Source organism: Mus caroli, unplaced genomic scaffold (genome assembly GCF_978045245.1).
Source record: "Mus caroli unplaced genomic scaffold, Mus_caroli_1 scaffold_10, whole genome shotgun sequence".
Taxonomy (NCBI): Eukaryota; Metazoa; Chordata; class Mammalia; order Rodentia; family Muridae; genus Mus; species Mus caroli.
The window spans coordinates 30,634,074-30,649,905 of NW_028227265.1; the positions used below are offsets into that span (position 1 = coordinate 30,634,074).

General features: G+C 36.5%; 1 pseudogene; it reads left to right on the forward strand.

The window, feature by feature from the left end:
* Positions 1-11,879: 11,879 nt before the first annotated feature.
* LOC110300808 (DNA-directed RNA polymerases I, II, and III subunit RPABC4 pseudogene) lies at positions 11,880-12,056 on the forward strand (annotated as a pseudogene).
* The last annotated feature ends 3,776 nt before the right edge of the window (positions 12,057-15,832 follow it).

The following is a 15,832-nucleotide window of genomic DNA, read 5'->3' on the forward strand; positions in this document are numbered from 1 at the left end:
AGAGCAACCAATTTGAATCATTCAGCTTGGAGAAGAGCTTGATCCAGAACAGCTGATTTGGACCAGCCAGTCAGAGTTGAGAAAGAGCTTAAAATTGAAAGATTATTCTGCAGTAAATCTCAGAGGTTGAAAAAAAATCGAGGCCTAGATTAGTAGGCAGAGGTTGAAAGCTGAAGTCCTTAAGGTCTGGGGTTGAGGAAGATTAGATTGTCTGGAGGCTATAAGCTACTAAGCCAAGACCAAAGGATAGTTAGCTAGAAACATAATGGTTTCAGGCCATGTCATGTGTTCATACAACTTGGGTACAGCTCTCAACTCTTGACTTCATCTGAGGAAATAAAAGTGACACTTAAATTTACAGTGTTCAATATAATTTTATTCTAATCTGCCTTCAGTATTAGTTGAGTACCATGTCTAAGCCTGTGAATCTGGTATTAGATAATGCCAGGGGAATCACTGCAGTTCCCGGGAGAAATAGTCTAAAGTTGGTGACAACCCCCATTGAGTATCCTCCCAAATAATGGAGTAGAGACATGAGGAAAGGATAAAAGAGATTAAATAAGTAGAAGGAAAAGGATATGGATTGTGGTAGTTGTGTCAAATTGGTTGACCAGAAGAGATTAAAGAACTGAACTTTTGAGCCTTTTTCTGATGAGGTTTTTTTTTATTAAGGTGGATGTGAAAACTGAATATATCCATGATGACATGGTGTCTTAAACTGAAACATGCATTCTAAATTTCAGGGCCAAGTACGGGGAAAAAATAATGAAATACTTTTTATTACTGATGAATTTAACTTGGAGTCACTTAAAGGCAGTTTTACATGGCAGCAAACTCTGGATGGGTTTTGACCTTCCCCCAATGTAGCTAGCCAAATTGATTAGTGTCAGTCTGTACCTTGGCTTTTGTTTGCTTTGGAGCACGAAGGAAGAGCCCATGCTTGTCATTGCAACATCAAATTCTCTGTCCACATTACATCTCCTTGCTAATCTCCTTGTTCATTTTTAACTAAACTTCAGCAAGCAGCTTGATGATGGCTTTCTGACATATTAGTATCTGAGGATTTAAGCTGATTACTCCTAAATATGTTTCCTCTCCCAATTCCTCAAGTCTTAGTTATACTATCCAACCCTAGAGCCTCGTTTAGGCAAGAAAGACTATTGAATAATTACTGTCACACCCACTGAATAGTTGCTACCTGAGGCAGAAAGATGAGGCACCCAGATAAAGATGGAAGAAGAGGGAGAGAATGAGAAAAATAGTTACTATTTGTCTTCTCTCTATAGGATTAGAATCTGTGGTAGAATCTATGGCCATATAAGGGAAGATACTGTAAGAGGGTTGAAGTATGCTGAGGAGGCCTATGTAAAGAAACTGAGCATCTTTGAAGGCATGGAAATTAAAAACAAAACAAAACAAAACAAAAAAAACAGTGCAAGTTTTCTATGACAGAACCCAAGAAAACTTACTCCACATTCATCACAAGAAACATCTATATGTGAGTAACTTATAGACTTTTTTCTCCTGTTTTTTGTTCTTTTTTGGTTTTGTTTTTCTTTGTTTTGTTGTTGTTATTGTTCTGTTTTGTTTTGTTTGTATATCTTTGAGATAACTGAAATTGGACTTTTTAGGACTATTTTATATGTCTTATACTTTTCTTATGCACAAACTAACTAAAATCAATTCTACCTTTACCAAAACAGAAAATGGGGGGGGGGGGGGGGAGTTAATGAATAATTATTAGAGCCATAGTTTGTTGAATAGGATATGTCATTAAATTTCTCCTAGGAAGAAAACTTAAAGAGCCAATATCACAGAATTACCTAAATTATTTTAAAATTAAAATAATTATAAAAATAATATAATAATAAAACAATAAACCAAATAATAAATTCAACATTGTCAAATGTTGAGAGGTGGGTATCTATAAAAGTAGTACACTTTCATGTTTCCCTTAATTCAAGTAATTGTGTATAAAATATTTGAAAAGGTGTTTTGTTTTTACTAAACATGTACAGAAAATTCACTTGTCATAGACAATACCATAGGACAAGATTACTAGTGCAGAAAGTACACTGATTACATGTATTCGGTGATATAGAGATGGTTTGAAGTAGATAGGATGATATTTGTCAGTCACATATAAATATACTTGAGCATACTTGGGGTTTGGTATATGCAGACGATGCTGGAACTAATTCCCTTGAAAAATGGAAGAGTACCTTATTTAACTGACACCTAACTGTTAGAACTAGATTCTGTAACCAATTTTGTCTAAAGACAATTTCATAGTTTGTTTTATTTTGTAATTGTTTGTTTTGATTTGATTGTTTCTTGTCAAGTAAAATTTACAGTGAACTCTTAAAATCCTAAGCCCCTATTAATGCTGGGTTTTATACTCTTTAGTTCAGTTTCTTTCCCTGGCTGTAACTACAATCTCCCTAGCCACTTGAACCTACTCTGGAAAAGGGGGAGATGAGAAATAACAATATATTTTAGACTGTTGGTTCCAAAATCTTTGCCATTCAAAATAATCAAATACAAGGTTTTGCTTTAAGCAAGTAACTCATAGGCAGAAACAAAACAGACAGCAACTTGTTTTTCTAAGTTTAATTCTTCCTCTTGAATTATTGGTTTCCTCCCTTCCTGGATGCTAGCATAGGAATTCTGAGGGATATAGATCTTGCATTCAAAACTCAAAGATTAAAACCAGTTCGTATGCTTTACGGTTCTGTCAGAGTACTTGACTTCCACAAGTCATCCAAGAGCATCCTTCCTCTGGCATTCAAAGATGAAATAGCTCCCAAACCAACTCCTTGGTTTGTGCTTGATTTTACAAAACTCTTTCCTCAGCACCAGGGAAACCTAAATAGTATCAGACCATCATCTCTCTTCAAATCCTCCATTGATTTTTCCATTATTTTAAAAATTGGATTCAGTCTGTTGCCTGTTTTACAATATAGGATACTTTGGAGCTTGAAGCTTTCCTGGCTCTCTCATTCTTTCCACACATAATTACTAATGTCTAGCATAATGATCTCAAATATTCAATCATTGATTCTACCCTAATTTATAGTAATTTAAATTTTGTTCTTGCTTCCTAGAAAACCCTAGTTTACTGTGACTCATTGCTCTTCACTGCTCTTCTTCCTTAAGACCCATTTTAAAGACTCTATCCTTCACTAACCCTCATAAGTGTTCATACAATTCTGGTAAGGAAGACATATCATAAAATATGCTATCTTTCTCTTATTAAGTGTTCAATCTAGCAGTGTTAATGAATATTTAATTTGCTTCACATCAAACTGTAGAATTGTTATATACTCTCTATACACTGGATAAAAGATCTATGTAATGTGTATCTGTCTGTATTTCTGTCTGCCTGTCTTTCTATCGTCTATCATTCTATCTACATACATACACACACATACATATATATGTAGAGAGACAGCTATCTATAGATTTGGATTTGTAACTGTGTATTTTATTTTATTTTTATTTATTGGTTTTTTTGTTTTGTTTTGTTGTTGTTGTTGTTGTTTTTCGAGACAGGGTTTCTCTGTGTAGCCCTGGCTGTCCTGGAACTCACTCTGTAGACCAGGCTGTCCTCTAACTCAAAAATTTGCCTGCCTCTGCCTCCAAAGTGCTAGGATTAAAGGCATGTGCCACCACTGCCAGGTCAAACGTTTATATACTTTTTTCAATGGTTATCCATCTTAATCTTTTTTATTCCCCTCTTCCCTTACCCCATCTACTAGTTTCTTTATTTCCCAGAAACTCCTATCTACATTTATATCATGTATATTTCACTGATACTTCATATTTATAGTACATGACCTTTCTGTTAAATATGCATTGATTGTATAATGCTCAAATTAGGGTCACAAGCATATCCATCACTATTTATATTTACCACTTATTTATTGATGTGAATATTAACATTTATGTAATGCTAGACATAGTGGCATAGTTAGTTTCAAAATGTAGAAGGCAGGAGTATGTGGATCTAGACTAGCCACGGCTGCTACTTGGGACCCTTTCCCATAAAAAGCAAAGCAAAACAGAAAACAAATCATTTTATGGTGGCACAGCCATTGAGCTGTTTAGGACATATTACAATAGAAGGCTGCATGTGTGTGTGTCTTTCATTCAGGAACCCAAAACATTTGGGCACTTCGGTGCTGTTGTACTGATTTGAGGTTAGTTGGCAAGTAGAACATTACTGCATGTGTTCAATGTTCTAAAAAAGTGCTTAATACTACAAATTCATAAGGACTTTAACAATCTGAATTTCATTTTCAAAAATACATGTGATTACAAAATTCATGCTGATTGTGGTTCCCCTCTTGCTACTCCTCCCACATGGTAATACTGAAGCTCAGGCTGGTTAATGAGACTGGAAAAACCACACTACTTATGGAATTCTACTTCTCACTGTAATACTGTAAACACTGTTTTACCAGTCTCACTCCACATTTTTCTCTCTGCATATTCTTTCATATATTGGAAGAGACTAATTGTGATGTTTGTCTTTTAGCAACTATTAATAGCGTTTAAAAATATTAGATGTGGAGAGAAAGTGAAGTGAGGTGTGCTATCCTCTTTAATTGGTATATATGTATTTTACCACAAGTTGAGTCTATTTTCTAGGGTAAATTTATACATAGAATTATGAGCTTTTAGTTACAGATTATGTTAGTGTAATCATTTAAAGAAATGCTTCTATCATATAAATTTAAGCAAGATATGTTATATATAAAACTATCAAGAATGACAATTTTTTCTGGCATCTTTCTACTTATTTTCTTTACTCATCAAAATGAAAAAAATCTTGTATGTAATATAAATATGTATGATAACATGTGTGTATCTAAAAGTTACCTCATAGATTTTTTTCATAGTTTTATATTTTACTGTAGTTTATGTTACAAGTTCTATTCACTTCTTAAAACTCTATATTCAAATATAGTAAGTATTGATTATATATATGACTTACAATTTGTAATTATGGATATAATAAACATTATACATGCATATTTACTGAAATTTCTGATTTTTCAATACAGACTAAAATTTATACATACATAACTTGAATTATTAGGTCAAGTTGTGTGAATGTTTTGCAAACTTTTGATACATGTTTGCAACAGATTTGCAAAGGTGATATACCAATTTTCACTCCCAGGAGTAAGGTGCAAAGAAAACAGCTCACTTTAAGGGCACAGCAATAGGAAGGTTCTGTACTAAACAGAAAGCCTAAAAATACTTGTTACTAATTAAAGAACAAAGTGTCTTTCTATCCCTCCTAATTCGCAGGAATGTTTGCCCTTTGCTCTAGCTCTGTGTCATACTCAAGAGCCTATTTCAGGAGGGAACAATGGGATGCTGCAGCATGATCACCTGGAAATAATGATGTTAATGCTCTCAATGGGGCATGCCCTCCATTGTTTCTGAGTAAAATGAAAAATCATAGATTCTAAACCTATTTTCAAAGTTTACAGAGTACTAGAAGTGACTGACCATTTTTTCATCAGCTATTGACACTTTGAGGATTGTTATATTTATGGATTGTTGTTGTTGTTCGTTGTTGTTGATATGTTTGTTTGTCTGGGTAGGGCATGGCCAAATGTCCGATGACAGTAACAGAAGAATTATAATTCAAAAGTTTTCACATCAGTCACATTACAATTAAAGACATTTCATGTGTAGTAAAGTGGACCCAGGTGTTTGATGATTTTATCGGATCTTACATTGTTTTAAACAATAACCTATTTTCAGCTAACAGGAAATATTCCCATGCATTCATGCGTACTCCACAAATAGCTTATTTTTATTCAGTATTATTAATCACCTGGAGTCTCAGTATTTCCAGGGGTTGGAGAAGGGGAAATAGTGATTAGAATATACTATATGAAATATATTTTGTCAATAATTTTTGAAAACCAAAAGTTTAATTCAAATTATTAATGATTTAATGAAATTTACACATTAAGAAGCTCTAAGAATCTTTGAAATATCCAGTGATATTAACAAAATAAAGCATTATATAATATGTCACTGAGACTGGGAGAATTTTTAGGAGTCCCTTGGACTAACAACATGCATACTGCTCTTTCCTGTGCAGAAAGTAGCTCTGGATCTCCCAGACTATCATACTATTATGTGGTTTTAATGTCATACTAAATTACAACCTGAATTTGATAAAACTTGTTTTGTCCAGCACTGCTTTATGCCCCAAATGTGTGAGTGAATAATACAATAAATAGCAGGCAATGGAATGTTGGGAAACTCTGCTATTTAAGATCACGGTCTATCCAAGTAGTTCCTCTGAGCTCAGTGCAAAAAGGAGGACTCCATTTGCAAACAGAGCTTCCTTTCTCTGACCTCATCTGGGTAACCAGACCCACCACACTCTCTAAGTGGAGAAATATCAAATAGTTCTTGGCAGATAAACAAGGTCCACTTTCTCTTTCCCAAATAAGAACCTGCTCAGCAAGTAGCTAGCATTTCTGGAATGCCTCTCCATACAAATAAGGCACTCACAGTACTTTAGCCAATGATTTTACAATTACTGACAATTCCTTCCCACTCTCCAAGGTTCATCTACTGCTATGGGCCATGGTTCTCCTCAAATAAAGTGTATGCGTACAAGCCCACTAAAAACAAAAAAAGTTTGTTCACATGCCTTTTATGAGAGCTGTTTCACTAAAATCTTCAACATAGCCCCCTTTCTTCCATAATTCCCAGTGGGAATGGGATCCTGAAGACCCCACCTGCTACAGACTCTTGTATTTTATAGAAAGACAAGGGGAGAAGGTATATGTTTGGTGAATGTGCAGTCAGGTTTTGAGGAAGGGGGTGCCTCTGCGCACCCATACTGAGGCATCCCTTCCCCCTGAGCGACCAGCCAAAGGAAGGTATAGTATAGAATATTGTTTATTCGGGGCATGGGGAGGGGAATTAAGAGGGTAGTAGAGATAGAGAAAGGCAGAGAGGGAAGAGAAGTAGAGGAGTAGAGGCCAGCCATGAGCACGTGGAGAGAGATGGGAGAGGGGACTAAGGAGAGACAGGAATGGAAAAGAAGACAGCAAGAGGAGGCCCTTTTTATAGTGAGTCAGGCACACCTGGCCGCTTCCAGGTAACTGTGGGGCAGAGATCATACAAGATGCAAACAGACTGCTTCATCCTTCAAGCATGGTGTGCAGCAGAGCCTGGAAGGGAGAAACTGGCTCCTAAAAAACACAGTGGAGTCTCAGCATAGCGAGAATATACTCACAATGCTGATAGTTCTAGACATTTTAGTACAGCATCCATGTGATGTAAGTATGTCTCATATCCTCTTCTATATATGTCTTTGTATGCTTACAAGGTTGTCTTCTCCATGCTCTGGACAACAGTGATCAACATTTTCCTTCAAACCTGTTTCATTCCATTCTTTTTCAGGCTAAGCAAGTGAGAAGTTTCATGCTTTTTAAAAATCTTCATTCACCATTTGCCATCAACAAGACCAAAGATCACAGGGGAAACATCTTTCTCTGAAAAGGGAGAAGGAATAGATATTAGTAAAAGGGAAGAACGCAAGTGGTTATGGTCATTTTAGCAGGATGACTTTAATGAGCACATGACTAAGATATATTTAAAGAGTAAAGAATCTCAACTTCACTTAAAGATTTCAAACTGAGGGATAGCATGCATTACTCTCTACATCCTAACTAGAGGTGTGATCTAACCAGCTGTCTCCACCTCATGTTACCTCAGCTCAAAGAATCTCACTATCTGGACTTTGTCTGTCTGTCTTTGTCTGTCTGTGTGTCTGTCTGTCTGTGTGTCTGTCTCTCTCTCTCTCTCTCTCACACACACACACACATGCACACACACACAGTCACTGCTTACATACACAGATACATATGCATACTCATAAATAAATAAAAAATTTAAAATTCTAATAGTACCATGTACAGTATTAGACAATGTGAGCCATAATTAAAAGGACCCAAAATGAATTTGAAAGTCGATGTATAGTAAGGAGCTAGCTTCAACACATATATGCCTATGAAGGGTTCAGAATGCAATTAGCAAATGTCTTTTAAGACAAACTGTGGCCACTAAAAATAAAAATATGCAAACTATTTTCTAATCATAATTTCTCACCTTGACACCTCTCAAATGTTCATTCTTATCTCCAGTTTGCTCTCTTCCCTACTTTACCTGCCTTGGAGTTTCTGGGTTCACACTATCAGGTTTTATCAGTAAAAAGTCCATTTTTACTTCTAAAGCACACTTCCTGCTGCATAATTGTCACCAGACTCACGCTTATACTTCTAGATTTGGCAGGACAGAGGCTTTCCATTGCATAGTATGTTCTTTCAATAAAGCATACTGGTTTTGCCCTTATGTGATATGTTTTTCTGAGTCTGTAAATTGAGATCTGGGCTTTCTGCACACTGTATTTCTTTCCACATTGTCCCAGCTCCAGTTTTGTTTGTCTTTTTTGGATTCTTTTAGGAAGACCCCTTTCCTGTATATGATAAATCACACAGAACCTTCTGTTGATTTTTTTCTGTAGGTTATGTTTCCAGTATGTACAATTTAATGTTTCTTTTTATTTAAATAATTTTGTCTCAGATAGTTTTTACAAGTAACTTGTCCTTCCTTGCCCCAGTGTTTCTTCATTTTCCTGTCCTCAAGAGACTTAGTACATTAAGTGGGCATCCAAACACTCTGTCAAATCCATTCGTTAAACCTTTATTAAGTTTAACAGTACAATCTTATAAGTTTGGCTTGGTTAATCTATCAATTTAAGGCTCATTAAGATAAGAAATGACAAAGTTGGAAGCAAACGCCTGTCTTTTTGAAAATGCTTATGAAATTAAGCACTCAGCTATTTCCTTACTGCATGATGTTTTGGAAATGTCAGGCAAGTATGGAGTGTCAGAGTCATCAAATATATTGCTGGCATTGCAAATGGAAAAATGAGTACCAGAAACATAGAGCAAAGTACAGGGGCCAGGAAGCCCTGGAGACAGGACTGAAGAGAAAACTTACCCCATTCTCATTTGTGGGTCTTAGTGTTGGGGGAAAAGTAACACAAGATCACAGATGACCGATAAAGATTTCTCCATTTCTTTCTGCTCAGTCTGGCCTATTTTGCTTGTGAATGTCCTACCAAAAGAAGAAGGAAGTAGGGAAAGAAAGAAAGAAAGAAAGAAAGAAAGAAAGAAAGAAAGAAAGAAAGAAAGAAAGAAAGAAAGAAAGAAAGAAAGAAAGAAAGAAAGAAAGAAAGAAAGAAAGAAAGAAAGAAAGAAAGAAAGGAAGGAAGGAAGGAAGGAAGGAAGGAAGGAAAGAAGGAAGGAAGGAAAAAAGAAGAAAGAACGAGAGAGAGAAATGAAAAGAAAAGACAAGAAAAGAAAAGACAAGACAAGAAAAGAGGGGAAGGAAGGAAGGAAAGAAAAAAAGACAGACAGAAATACTCCAAATACTTTTCTTGTTTTTGCTTTTGTGTTCCTTTCAATGATTTACATAAACAGAATTTATTAAAGCAAATAGTAAATTCTGAAGGTTAGGTATAGTTCTTTGTATACAATTTCAACAATTGATTAAGTGTTGTATGTAATTTGAAGCCAGATAGTAAGAAAGAACCTTGGTTCCAACTATCAACAACTATATTTTAATCCTACTATTGCTTTCAGAGACACCATGTGGAGTACATCACGCTGCAGTATTAAATGTAGGGCTATCGGTTCATAATTTCCATTAGCCTTTGTTTGAGGCTAAGCAGGACTGATAATGTCTCCTCCACATATCTGAAGAGGTTCTCAAGCATTTGCCAAAGTGCTCTGACCAACTTTTAGCTATGTCACCACACTGTAACCTCATCAGTTGGGAGGACAAAGGATAAGGTTCAAAAATTCCAACTTATATGGGAGTTTATTTAGTTAAAAAATAATGTAAATTTAAAAGTAAGTGGGATGTGTCAGAGATTCTAGATGGAGTACTCTTTTAGGTCCTGGGGATTTCTTGTAGTAGTTGCAAGTAGAAGGTTGTCTAGAAAGAATGGAGCACGCATTAGGAAGGGTATACAGTCTCTGGAAATAGGGAACAAAACCTTTCTCACTATGATTGGAAGTGCTTCGGTCCAGTATTTTCCACAATGAATAGTATATATTATACATAAAGCAGAGTATATACACACATATGTGTATATATATATATATATATATATATATATATATATATATATAGAGAGAGAGAGAGAGAGAGAGAGAGAGAGAGTAACAGAGAGAGAAAGAGAGAGAGGGGAAAGAGAGAGTAAGAGAAAGAGAGAGAAAGTTGAACTGAAATGTTCAATGGCATTCATATTTCTCTGCTGGCTAATGTCAATGTTTCATTTTTTTCTTGGTTGTTTTAAGTTCTTTAATTTATTTTGTTCTAGATGAATTTATTTTATAAAGCTTCTCCCAGTCTTTTTAATTAACAGTGATGAGAAGTTCAATATCTTCTCAACCAATTCTTCTAAGAATACTGTGGCAGTAGGAAGAAAAAGGGAAATGGAAAGTCTACTGCAACACACACAGAAAAGTGGAACTCATAGACTCTGTATTTTGCCACCCCATCTTTTTTGTTCCCAAACCCTAAGAATCTTCTTTTCTCACAGCATATTTGGGAACTGTTTCCCATCAAGATTACTGATATCTTTGTGGGTAACAAAGTTTATGCTTCTTTTACTATTTGCTTTTTTGAACAACACATTGTTTCCTCTCTACTTGCTACATTGAAGTTTTCATCTCTACTCCAACTTTCATTACCATATTTCTATTCCACTACTCCATTTCAGAGTTTTCCCTTTTACATTTTTCTTGGTGTTATCATTGGGAATATTTTTAATCCTTGAAATTGTTTCTTAGGCATCAAGAGACTCATCTTTGGGATAATATTAGCAGACATGATTTTAAACTTCCCTGTGCTGAGATCAATGTATTGTGTGCTTCAACTAGTCACTTGTGTCATTTTAACAACAACAGCAAAAATGTTTTGCTTTATCCAGACACAGTGATAACATATCACAAAACCATCTAGGTTTTTAATTCCCACTGGAATATTAGCGAATCTGTAAAACTAGTCACCGTGTGTTTATACACATGGCAACACCTAAATGGCAACGTTCTGCTGTTCCAGATGTGAGCTCTCAGACTGTTGTCACTTTCTCCGTACCCCATGCACTTTGATCTGCCACTTGTCTCTAGTTCCTGTCTCTGATTGTGATGAGCACAGTCTTCTGTCATCTACATTTTCAACCTGTCTTCTATCATTCCTTCAGATCTCAGTCAATAATGTGAACTAGTTTGTTGTTGCTTGGTTGTTTGATATATTTTTGTTTGTTGGCTTTGTTGTTGGTAGTTTTTTTGTTGTTAAAGCTAAGTCATAATACTCTCGGTTTCAACTTTTTCTTTATAACCTCAAAATCCTCTTTCCTCCTTCTTACCCTCCTCCTCCTCCTCCTCTTCCTCCTCCTCTTGTGTTCCTTCTCTTTCTCTTGATTCATCATGATGTCACCTATTTTAACATGTACATTGCCAGAAATTACACTTTGGAAATTTTACTCTTGCTAACTTGCTTTTAGCTAACATTACAACACATCAAAAACACTATAGGAGACTTAGGATAATAAATTTTATATACTAGCCTTCCCTATTTCTGTAAGACCATTGAAAATTTCTTTACTTTTGTGAACCTTTGCAAATGTGTACATTAATGTCCCATTACATTGTGTTGAAATAAAGTTTGAGTAAATATTCCTAATAATTCTGTCTTTAAAATCTATGGAAATGGAAGCTTTTGCGTGCTCAGAGATGTTTCTTTGAGTTGCGGAGGCACTAACAATGGACACCCAGAAACATGTTCAATCACTAAAGCAGCAGCCAATGATATATATTTGTGGAGAGTGTCACAATGAAAATGAGATAAAATCCAAGGATACAATCAGATGCAGAGATTGTGAATACAAAATAATGTACAAGAAAAGGACTAAAAGATTGTCGGTTTTTGATGCTCGATGAAATGGGGGATTTCAGAAGTGTCTTCATACATTTGTCTTATTGATGTTTCTCTTTAACGTATAGCATTTGGCTTAGTTTACTTAATAACTACAACTATATACCTATTATTTCATTTTAGAAATGCCATTGTATTTTAATACTTTGTATAAAGGAAATTTTGGCTCAACATATGGCTTAATTTATTGTTCTTGTAATTCCTTATACAGTGAAGATTAAAAGTGTTTCCACCTCTCCCCTTCACCCCCCCCCCAAAAAAAATCTATGGAAACCAAATCAGGTAAGTACCAAGGAGGGGAAATGATCCATGTAAGACAAACACTTAAATAAATAATGGCCTACTTCATTTAAAGATTTATTATTATTATGTTGATATTCACATGGAACTTTGCATTTTAATTCTGATTAGCCTTCTTTTAGAAAGTGTTATGGAATTTTAGCCACTTTATGAAAATTATGGTCTAGTAAATATAACTGCTTTGATGTGCATTTTTTCTATAATCTTATTTTTTCTTTTTTTGTCTTGAGTAAGTCTGAAGTTATGTTAGAAGTGGAATGGGGGTCCTCAGGTGTTCAGAACTAAATCCTCTATGTGAATTTGTAGCCCTCATTCTCAACATAACTAAAACAAGCTCTTAACTATCCATCTCCTTTAAGTTTACACTCCGTTGACGGTCTAGTCCCTAGGAGAGCTGGGTAGTCTGGCTAGCCAACATTGTTCTTTCTATGGGGTTGAAATCCCACTCTAATCCTCCAGTCCTCATACCAGGTTCACCATCCGCATCCCTGAGCTCAGTCAGATGGTTGGCTCCAAGCATCCACATCTGCATTGGATAGTTGCAGGCAGAACCTCCCAAGGATTACCAATTTCCTGTCAGCAAGGACCTCTGGGCAACAGCAACAGAGTTACAGTTTGGTGTCTGCAGAGAGGATGGATCCACAAGTGGGGTGATCCCCAGAGTGCCCTTCCTTCAGTCTCTGCTCTGTATTTGTCCCCATCTTTCCTTTGGACAGAGACATTACTGGGTTAAAAAGTTTGAGATGGGTGGTTGGCACAATCCCTCGACTGGGGCTGTGCCTATCTATGGGAAGTGATCTCTACAGGTTCTATCTCCCCGTCACTGTGCACATTTTGGGTATATGCCCAGGAGTGGTATAGCTGGGTCTTCACCTAAAGTCATCCCCATTAGGTCCTAGTAGCCTCTTGCTTCCCTGTAATATGAGACTGTATAGTGGTTATAACCAGTTCCTCGTCCTCCACTGCTACATATATTTATTTGATTTCCGGACCCTCTCTCTGTACCTCTCTCCTATCTCCTCCACTACCTGATACTGGCCCCTTTTTTCCTCCTCCTCCTGTCTCCCTCCCAGGGTCCCCCTCCCTCCACCTCCCACAATCATCCGATCAACCTGTTACCCCCTCAGTGCTGGACTGAAGCATCCACACCCTGGTCTTCCTTCCTCCCAAACTCCGTACGGTCTGTGGGTTGTCTCCTGGGCATTGAGAGCATTTGGGCTAATATCCACTTATCAGTGAACACATGCCATGTGTGTTCTTTTGAGTCTGGATAACCTTACTCAGGGCTATATTTCCTAGTTCTATCCATTTGCGTGCAAATTTCTTGAAGTCGTTGTTTTTAATAGATGATTAATTAGTATTCTACATGTAAATGTAACACATTTTCTATATCCATTCTTTTGTTGAGGGATGACTGGTTTGTTTCCAGCTTCTGGGATTATATATAAGGCTGCTATAAACATAGTAGAACATGTGTCCTTGTTATACGTTAGAACATATTTTGGGTATATGCCCAGAGTTGGTATAGCTGGGTCTTCAGGTAGAACTATTTCTAATATTCTCAGGATTCGCCAAATTGATTTCTAAAGTGGTTCTAATAGCTTGCAGTCCCACCAGCTATGGAGGAGTCTTCCTCTTTCTCTCCATCCTTGCCAGCATCTGATGTCACCTGCATTTTTTTTTTATTTTATTTTAGCCATTCTGATAGGTGTGAGGTGAAATCTTGGGGTTGTTATGATTTGCATTCCCCTGATGACTAAGGATGTTGACCATTTCTTTAAGTGCGTCCTAGCTATTTGAGATTACTTGGTTGAGAATTCTGTTTGGCTGTGTACCCTATTTTTAGTAGGGTTATTTGGTTCCCTGGAGTCTAACTTCTTGAGTTTTTTGCATATTTTGAATATTAACCCTTTATCAGATGTAGGGCTGGTAAAGATTTGTTCCGAATCTGTTGATTGCTATTGTGTCCTGCTGACAGTATCCTATGCCTTATAGAAGCTTTTCAATTGTATTAGGTCTTATTTGTTGATCTTAGAGCATCAGCTATTGGTGTTCTGTTCAGGAAGAATTTCCCTGTACCAATGTGTTCGATGTTCTTCCCCACTTTCTCTTCTATTAGATTCAGTATATCTTGTTTTATGGGGAGGTCCTTGATCCACTTGAACTTGAGCTTTGTTCAAGGAGAAAAGAATGGATCAATTTGCATTCTTCAACATGCTGACCTCAAGTTGAAACAGCATCTTTTGTTTAAAATGCTGTCTATTTTCTCCTGGATGGTTTTACCTCCTTTGTCAAAGATCAAGAGACTATAGGTGTGTTCATTTCTAGATCTTCAATTCTATTCCATTGATCTACCTGCCTGTCTCTGTACCTGCAGTTTTTGTCACTATTGTTCTGTAGTACAACTTAAGGTGAGGGATGGTGACTTTCCCAGAAGTTCTTTTATTTTTGAGAATAGATACCTCTATCCTGGGTTTTTGTTTATTCCAAATGAATGCAAGAAGTTCTCTTTCTAATTATGAAAAATTGAGTTAGAATTTTGATGGGGATTGCACTGAATCTGTAGATTGCTTTCAGTAAGATGGCCATTTTCACTATATTAAACCTGCCAGCCCATGAACATGGGCGATCTTTCGATCTTCTGAGGACTTCTTTGATTTCTTTCTGCAGGGACTTAAAATTCTTGTCATACATATCATTACTTGCTTGGTTGGAGTTACACCAAGGTATTTTATATTATTTGTGATTATTGTGAAGGGTGTTCTTTCCCTGATTTCTTTCTCAGCCAATTATCCTTTAGTAGAAGAAGGCTAATAATGTTTTGTTAAAATTAATGTTATATCCAGACCCTTTGCCAAAGTTATATTTATAAGTTATAAAAGCTATCTGATAGACCTTTTGTGGTTGTTTTATGTATTCTATCAAGTCATCTTAAAATAGTGATATCTTGCCTTTCTCCTTCAAAATTAGTATCCTGTGGATCTCCTCTTGTTGTCTAATGGCTCTGGCTAGAACTTTTTTTAATTTTATTATTTTTTATTAGAATTTCCTTAATATACATTTCAAATTTCAAACTGCATCCCGAAAGTTCCCCATACCCTCCTTTCCCCCACCCCCCTACCCACTCACTCCAACTTCTTGGCCCTGCAGTTCCCCTGTACTGAGGCTTATAAAGTTTGTAAGACCAATGGGCCTCCCTTCCCAGTGATGGCCAACTAGGCCTTCTTCTGATACATATGCAGCTAGAGACACGAGCCCGGGGGGCGAGGGTATACTGGTTAGTTCATATTGTTGTTCCACCTATAGGGTTGCAGATCCCTTGAGCTCCGTGAATACTTACTCTAGATCCTCCATTGGGGACCCTGTAATCAATCTAATAGGTGACTGTGAGCATCCACTTCTGTGTTTGCTAAGCCCCAGCATAGCCTCACAAGGGACAGCTATATCAGGGTCCGTTCAGCAAAATGTTGCTAGTATATGC